The following is a 9,326-nucleotide window of genomic DNA, read 5'->3' as shown; positions in this document are numbered from 1 at the left end:
ACACTACAAAAGGGCCCACCATGTCTATACCGGCTCCTAAAAGAGCTATCCAGCTAGTCCCACTCTCCAGCCTCACCTCCATCACCCTTTAAATTCATCACTTTCAAATATAGGATAAATAGACAAGGTCTTTTCCCTGGGGTCAGGGAGTGCAGAACTAGAGGGCATAGGTTTAGGGTGAGGGGGGAAAGATATAAAAGAGACCTACGGGGCAACTTCTTCACTCAGAGGGTGGTATGTGTATGGAATGAGCTGCCAGAGGAAGTGGTGGAGGCTGGTACAATTGCAACATTTAAAAGGCATTTGGATGGGTATATGAATAGGATGGAGTGTTATGGGCCAGGTGCTGGCCAGTGGGACTAGATTGGGTTGGGATATCTGGTCAGCATGGACGGGTTGGACCGAAGGGTCTGTTTCCGTGCTGTACATTTTGATGACTTGATGACTCTATATACCCAGCTCCTACGGAAGCCCTCTCTACCACTCTCCCAGGCAGTACATTCCAAATTCTAACAACTCTCTGATAAAGAGGTTTCTCCTCATCTCACTCCTAGCTCTCTCACTCAAAATCTTGAAATTGTGACCCTTTACTTTGCAACTGTGCCCTTCTAGATTGTGGTTTCCCCACTTTGGGGAAACAGCCATTTAGCACCGACCCTGCTGAGACCCCTTAGCATCTTACCCAGTCTCTCTGACACACACTCACAGTCTGTAGAGAATTGGACAGAAGTGAATCATTCTCTTTTACCAGTTGTAACATACTAGCCTTTGTTTCAGAAAGACTTTGAAAATTGTCCTTGGCTAATGATAAATGCAATTAATGCTCCTTTCTGTAATGGTGGGAAAAAATTTGCTGAACATGACTGTATGAAGACAGAGTTCTGAAGGAGATAACTGAGGAGATTGTAGCAGCATTGTTGGTGATCTTCGGGGGGACCACTAGGGTCAAGGAGGACTGGAAAATAGTTAATGTAATCTCCCTGTTTAAGAAGGTAGGGAGGCAGAAGATGTGAAACGTTTGGCCGGATGGCCTGACATGTCCAAAACTAGAGGGCGTAGGTTAAGGGTGAGAGGGGAAAAATTTAAAAGGAACCTAAGGGGCAACTGTTTCACACAGAGGGTGGTGCGTGTATGGAATGAGCTGCCAGGGGAAGCGGTGGAGGCTGGTACAATTACACTTAAAAGGCATCTGGATGGATATATGAATAGGAAGGGTCTAGAGGGGTATGCCTGCAAATGTGTAGATCCTGACCTGCAGATAAGCATTTCTCTTCGTCTTGCCAAAGGTAATTTCCTTTTTTTCGTTGTTGCACCTACACTAAACAGACTGTGGTGATTGTGGAAGACAGCTCATTGCCACCCTCTCAAAGGCAATTAGAGATGGGCAATAAAGGACTGCCTTTTCCATTTCCCATGAATGGATATAAAAAAGTCTTCATACAGATCTGCTCTGCAAAGTTTTTCCCACAATTACTGAAAGGAACATTAATTGCATTTATCCTCAGTCAAGGACAACTTTAAAGGTCATTCTGAAACAAATTTCAATGAATACAGTCTTTTTTTTGAATGCTGACAAATTATCCTGTGTTTAGACTGTAATCAAACTTTGACTGGAACACTAAAATATGTCTTTAATTTCACTCTAACTTTAATGCTGTTTCTGCTGTGTTATGAGATCATGAGCTCAATCCTTTCATTATTTGTTCAACTTATGAGCTCATATAAACTGAGGACTTGCACAAAAGGTTGCCTATTTGTGTGCCAGAACTGTAACCTATTTCTGTGGGCTTGATACTGACAGTGAACCCTCTCAGAGGAGGCCAGGTTTCCATGGCAACTCATTAAAGCTACTCCTATTCCACACCATGATTAGGTCTCAAACTAAAACAGAAAATGCTGGAAAAACTCAAAAGCTCTGGCAGCATCTTTGGAGACCAAAAGTGATCAAAGTTTTTGAGTCCAATGTGCATTCCTTTCCTTTCTTCAGAACTAGAGTTCTGCTCAGTTCTCCCTGGATCTGTTCAAAGGCCAGCATTCTGTTAGCCTTCTGCAACTGTTTGTGGAATTTTAAAGATATTGGTATTGTCATCGATAAAACATTAGTGGAAGGATTGAGTTTCAGAGCTGCAGCTGTACAAAACTCTGGTGCGGCCACACTTGGAGTATTGCATACAGTTCTGGTCACCACATTATAGGAAGGACGTGGAAGCTTTAGAAAGTGTGCAGAGGCGATTTACTGAAATGTTGCCCTGTTTTGGAGGGAACGTCTTATGAGGAAAGGCTGAGGGACTTGAGGCTGTTTTCATTAGAGAGAAAGTTGAGATGTGAAGGTTAGACAGGGTGGACAATAAAAGCCTTTTTCCTCGGATGGCGATGGCTAGCACAAGGGGATATAGCTTTAAATTGAGGGGTGATAGATATAGGACAGATGTCAGAGGTAGTTTCTTTACTCAGTGAGTAGTAGGGGGCGTGGAACAGCCTGCCTGCATCAGTAGCAGACTCGCCAACTTTAAGGGCATTTAAATGGTTATTGGATAGTCATATGGATGAAAATAGAATAGTGTAGGTTAGATGGGCTTCAGATTGGTTTCACAGGTCGGTGCAATATCGAGGGCTGAAGGGCCTGTACTGCTCTGTAATGTTCTATGTTCTAAAGCTATGGTCAGTGACTTCAGATAGAGTGGAAAAATTGAGAGAAACTTATCTGTGGGGTGCAGTAGAATTGCAACTTTGGAAATCAACACAAATTCTATGATGTATAATCCAATGTTAGTTCTCAGATACTTCCATTTATTATTGAATGTTTTGGTGTACATGGATGAGTGAGGAGAAGAGGAGACAGACATTTTATTTTCTAGTCTATGACAGCTTTAAGCTTTAATGTTTTCAGCTGAACACTTACAGGTATGGCATTGCAATACTGCACAGACAGAACACTCATCTTTCAGAACAGCCATAGTCCCTTCTGCACTCTCAGAGGAACACAAAATATTACATGGGAGGAGGTGATAGCATAGTGGGAATGTCATGGATGAGTAATCCAAGTTAAAGTTCTGAGGATATTGTGTTCAAATCCCACGATGGCAGATGATGAAATTTGTATTCAATACAAAATCAGGGATTTAAAAAGCTGGAAGACAGTAGAAGATACCAGAATTTCAAGGGAGTCAGGGGCAGAGGTAAGTGCAGTGGACATCATGAAGGAGAAGGTGCTGGGGAAGCTGAAAGGGCTGAAGGGAATAAATCACCCAGATCAGATGGACTGCACTCAGGAGATTGCTGAGGAGATTGTAGAGACATTGGTGGTGATCTTTCAGGAATCACTGGACCCGAGGAGGGTTCCAGAGGACTGGAAAATTGCTAATGTACCATCTCTGTTTAAGTAGAGAGGGAGACAGAAGGCAGGAAACTATAGGTCAGTTAACCTGATGATTTTAGAGTCCATTATTAAGAAGAGATTACAGAGTACTTGGGAATGCATGGTAAAACAGGGCTGTGACAGTACGGCTTCATTAAGGAGACATTATGCCAGACAAATCTGTTAGACTTCCTTGAGGAGGTATTAATAAACACAAAGGAGAGCCAGTGGTCATGATCTATTTGGATTCCAGAAGATCTTTGAAAGGGTGCCGTGCAAAAGGCTGCTAAATAAGATGAGCATATGGTGTTCGGGAAAAGGACCTAGCATGGGTAGAGGATTGGCTGACTGGCAGAAGGCAGAGAGTGGCGATAAAGGGGTTTTTAACAAGATGGAAGCCGGTGACTAGTGACGTTCCACAGTGGTCTGTGTTGGGACCACACAAGGCACACTAACAATCTGGGTGAAGGAACTAAGGGCAACGTTGCTAAGTTTGCGGATGCCACAAAGATAGGTAGAGGGACAGTGTTGAGGAAGTGGGAAGACGGCAGAAGGACTTTGCTATGCTTGGAGAGTGGGCAAAGAAGTGGCAGATGGGGTACAATGTGGAAAAATGTGTGTTTATGCGCTTTGGTAGGAAGGACAGAGTCGCAGACTGTTTACTACATGGGGAAAGGCTTCAGAAATCTGAAGCACAAAGAGATTTGGAAGTCCTAGTTCAGGATTCTCTTAAAGTTAACATGCAGGTTCATTGGCAGTCAGGAAGGCAAATGCAATGCTAACATTCATTTCAACAGGGTGAGCATACGACAGGAGGGATTTACTACGTAAAATCAATGACTGCAGATGCTGGAAACCAGATTCTGGATTAGTGGCGCTGGAAGAGCACAGCAGTTCAGGCAGCATCCAAGGAGCAGGAAAATCGACATTTCGGGCAAAAGCCCTTCATACTGCTGAGACTGTATAGAGCTCCGATCATTCCACACTTGGAATATTGTGAGCAGCTTTGGGTCCCATATCAATAGAAGGATGTGCTGACATTGGAGGGGTCCAGAGGGGGGTTTATAAGAATGATCCCGGGGATGAAGGGCTTGTCATATGAGGAGTGGTTGAGGACTCTGGGTCTGTACCCGATGGATATTAGAAGGATGAGGGGGATTGGATTGGAACTTAAAGAATAATGAGAGGCCTGTGTAGAGAGAATGTGGAGAAGACCTTTCCACGGGCAGGAGAGATTAGGATCCGAGGACACAGCCTCAGAGTGAAGGGACGACCCTTTAGAACTGAGATGAGGAGGAATTCCTTCAGCCAGAGGGTGGGGAATCTGTGGAAGTCATTGTTACAGAGGGCTGTGGAGGCCAAGTCATTGAGTATACTCAAGATGGAGATAGATAGGTTCTTGATTAGTAAGGGGATCAAGGGTTATGGGGAGAAGACCACACAACGGGGTTGAGAAATATATCAGCCCTGGAGCAGACTCGATGGGCTGAATGGCCTAATCCAAGTTAAAGTTCTGAGGATATTGTGTTCAAATCCCACAATGGCAGATGATGAAATTTGTATTCAATACAAAATCAGGGATTTAAAAAGCTGGAAGACAGTAGAAGATACCAGAATTTCAAGGGAGTCAGGGGCAGAGGTAAGTGCAGTGGACATCATGAAGGAGAAGGTGCTGGGGAAGCTGAAAGGGCTGAAGGGAATAAATCACCCAGATCAGATGGACTGCACTCAGGAGATTGCTGAGGAGATTGTAGAGACATTGATGGTGATCTTTCAGGAATCACTGGACCCGAGGAGGGTTCCAGAGGACTGGAAAATTGCTAATGTACCATCTCTGTTTAAGTAGAGAGGGAGACAGAAGGCAGGAAACTATAGGTCAGTTAACCTGATGATTTTAGAGTCCATTATTAAGAAGAGATTACAGAGTACTTGGGAATGCATGGTAAAACAGGGCTGTGACAGTACGGCTTCATTAAGGAGACATTATGCCAGACAAATCTGTTAGACTTCCTTGAGGAGGTATTAATAAACACAAAGGAGAGCCAGTGGTCATGATCTATTTGGATTCCAGAAGATCTTTGAAAGGGTGCCGTGCAAAAGGCTGCTAAATAAGATGAGCATATGGTGTTCGGGAAAAGGACCTAGCATGGGTAGAGGATTGGCTGACTGGCAGAAGGCAGAGAGTGGCGATAAAGGGAAGCTGGTGACTAGTGACATTCCACAGTGGTCTGTGTTGGGACCACACAAGGCACACTAACAAGCTGGGTGAAGGAACTAAGGGCAACGTTGCTAAGTTTGCGGATGCCACAAAGATAGGTAGAGGGACAGTGTTGAGGAAGTGGGAAGACGGCAGAAGGACTTTGCTATGCTTGGAGAGTGGGCAAAGAAGTGGCAGATGGGGTACAATGTGGAAAAATGTGTGTTTATGCGCTTTGGTAGGAAGGACAGAGTCGCAGACTGTTTACTACATGGGGAAAGGCTTCAGAAATCTGAAGCACAAAGAGATTTGGGAGTCCTAGTTCAGGATTCTCTTAAAGTTAACATGCAGGTTCATTGGCAGTCAGGAAGGCAAATGCAATGCTAACATTCATTTCAACAGGGTGAGCATACGACAGGAGGGATTTACTACGTAAAATCAATGACTGCAGATGCTGGAAACCAGATTCTGGATTAGTGGCGCTGGAAGAGCACAGCAGTTCAGGCAGCATCCAAGGAGCAGGAAAATCGACATTTCGGGCAAAAGCCCTTCATACTGCTGAGACTGTATAGAGCTCCGATCATTCCACACTTGGAATATTGTGAGCAGCTTTGGGTCCCATATCAATAGAAGGATGTGCTGACATTGGAGGGGTCCAGAGGGGGGTTTATAAGAATGATCCCGGGGATGAAGGGCTTGTCATATGAGGAGTGGTTGAGGACTCTGGGTCTGTACCCGATGGATATTAGAAGGATGAGGGGGATTGGATTGGAACTTAAAGAATAATGAGAGGCCTGTGTAGAGAGAATATGGAGAAGACCTTTCCACGGGCAGGAGAGATTAGGATCCGAGGACACAGCCTCAGAGTGAAGGGACGACCCTTTAGAACTGAGATGAGGAGGAATTCCTTCAGCCAGAGGGTGGGGAATCTGTGGAAGTCATTGTTACAGAGGGCTGTGGAGGCCAAGTCATTGAGTATACTCAAGATGGAGATAGATAGGTTCTTGATTAGTAAGGGGATCAAGGGTTATGGGGAGAAGACCACACAACGGGGTTGAGAAATATATCAGCCCTGGAGCAGACTCGATGGGCTGAATGGCCTATTTCTGCTCCTATTCCTTATGGCCCAATGGTGACAATGTAACCATTGTTGATTGTCACCAAAATGCATCTGGTTCACCGAGGGGTGGTATGATTGAGACGTATAGAAGTATAAGGGGGATAGACAGAAGAAACGTTTGCCCTTGGTGTACGGATCAATAACCAGAATGCATAGATTTTGATAAGGGGTGGAGATTGAGTGGGAGTCTGGGACTCACTGCCTGGAAGGGTGGGAATAAGAAACCCTCAGAACATTGAAGACATGTGTGGATGTGTCACTTGCTATGCCAAGGCACACAAGGTTAGTCAAGAGGAGGCAGGAAGCTGACTTAAGGGTTGAGGAGGCAAGGATCGGTCAGGATTCTGGAGGGTTACAAGGTACCTAGGAAGGAACTGAACAATGGACTTCAGAGAGCTAGAAGGGGGAATGAAAAAAAACTTTAGCAGGTAGCTTTAAGGAAAACCCTAAGGCATTCTACACTTATGTGAGGAACAAGAGGATGGCCAGAGTGAGGGTAGGGTCAATCAGGGATAGTGGAGGGAACTTGCACCTGGAGTCAGAGGAAGTAGGGGAGGTCCTTAATGAGGTCCTTTGCTTCAGTATTCACTACTGAGAGGGACCTTGACATTTCTGAGGACAGAGTGAAACAGAGTGATATGCTTGAACAGGTTGATGTTAGGAAGGAGGATGTGCTGAAAATTTTGAAAAGTATAAGGATAGATAAATCACCTGGGCCAGACAGGATGTACCCTAGATTTCTAAAGGAATTGAGGGAAGAGATTGTTGCATCTTTGGTGATGATCTTTGCATTCTCACTGGCGACTGAAGTAGTGCCAGATGATTAGATGATTACAAATGTTATTCCCCTTGTTCAAAGAGGATTGGAATAATCCTGAGAATTACAGACCAGTCAGTCTTACGTCAGTGGTGGGCAAAGTATTGGAGAGGATTCTGAGAGACAGGATTTATGATTACTTGGAGAATGACAGTTTGATTAGAGATAGTCAGCATGGCCTTGTGAGGGGCAGGTCATGCCTCACAAATCTTAGTGAATACTTTGAGGATGTGATAAAACACATCGATGAAGTTAGAGCAATGGATGTGGTGGACGTGGATTTTAGCAAGGTGTTTGATAAGGTTCCCCATGGCAGGCTCATTCAGAAAGTAAGGAGGCATGAGATACAGGGAAATCTGTCTGTCCTGATACAGAATTGGCAGGCTCATAGAAGACAGAGGGTGGTAGTTGATAGAAAGTACTCAGCCTGGAGTTCGATGACCAGTGATGTTCCGCAGCGATCTGTTCTGGGGCCTCTGCTCTTTGTGATTTTTGTAAATGACTTGGATGAGGAAGTCGAGGGTGGGTTAGTAAGTTGCCGATGACACAAAGGTCGGTGGAGTTGTGGATAGTGTGGAAGGCTGCTGTAGCTTGCAACAGGACATTGACAGGATGCAGAACTGGGCAAAGAAGTGGCAGATAGAGTTCAACCTGGAAAAGTGTGAAGTGATTCACGATGGAAGGCCGAATTTGAATGCAGAATACTGGGTTAAAGGCAGGATTCTTGGCAGTGTGGAGGAACAGAGGGATCTTGGGGGTCCATGTCCGTAGATCCCTCAAAGTTGCCACTCAAGTTGTTAGGGTTGTTAAGAAGGGGTATGGTGTGTCGGCTTTCATTAGCAGGGGTTTGAGCTTAAGACCTATGAGGTTAAGCTGCAGCTCTATAGAGCCCTGGTTAGACTACACTTGGAATATTGTGTTCAGTTCTGGTCATCTCATTATAGGAAGGATGGGAAGCTTTAGAGAGGGTGCAGAGGAGAGTTACCAGGATGCTGCCTGGGCTGGAGAGTATGCCTTGTGAAGAAAGGTTGAGGGAGCTCGGACTTTTCTCATTGGATCGAAGAAGGATCAAAGGTGACATTATAGAGGTTTGCAAGATGTTGACAGGCATAGATAGAGTGGAAAACCAGAGACTTTTTCCCAGGGTGGAAACATCTATAATGAGCGGCCATAATTTTAAGGTAACTGGAGGAGGGTTTGGGGAGATGTCAGAGGTAGGTTCTTTACACTGGGAGTGGTGGGTGGGTGGAATGCACTGCCAGCAGTGGTAGTCAGATACATGAAGGAGATTTAGGCGACTCTTGAATAGGTACATGGAAGATAGTACAATGAAGGGTACGTAGGTTAGTCTGGCCTTAGAGTAGGATAAAAGATCAGCACAACATCGAGGGCTGAAGGGCCTATAATGTTCTGTGTTCCATGTTCTAAGGCTGTTGGTCAAGTGCTGGAGAATGGGATTAGAATTGTTATGGGATTGTCTTTGACTGTTGCAGATTCGATGGGCTGAAGGGCCTTTTACTATGCTCCAGATCTCTATGACTCTTCCACCACCTCACCAGTAACCTTAAGGACCTCAGTTGGCCTCCAGAGGGAAGAACCATCCTCTACTCTGTCTTCCCCGGTTTATTACCAGGACCAAAGTAATTGACAGGGTCACTGCCACATACCCTACCACCTCAGGCTCCACTGTCTCCCAACATCTTGCAGTAAATTCCACCCACTCAAAAACTCATCCTCAAATACATCTGTGCAATCATTCAATTGCACTCCCACATACTCCTGCACATCGAAATCTCCGCACTGCTCCAATTCCAATCTCCTGTGCATTCTCTAG

Source organism: Chiloscyllium plagiosum, chromosome 12 (assembly GCF_004010195.1).
Source record: "Chiloscyllium plagiosum isolate BGI_BamShark_2017 chromosome 12, ASM401019v2, whole genome shotgun sequence".
NCBI lineage: Eukaryota > Metazoa > Chordata > Chondrichthyes > Orectolobiformes > Hemiscylliidae > Chiloscyllium > Chiloscyllium plagiosum.
This window is presented reverse-complemented; position numbering follows the sequence as displayed.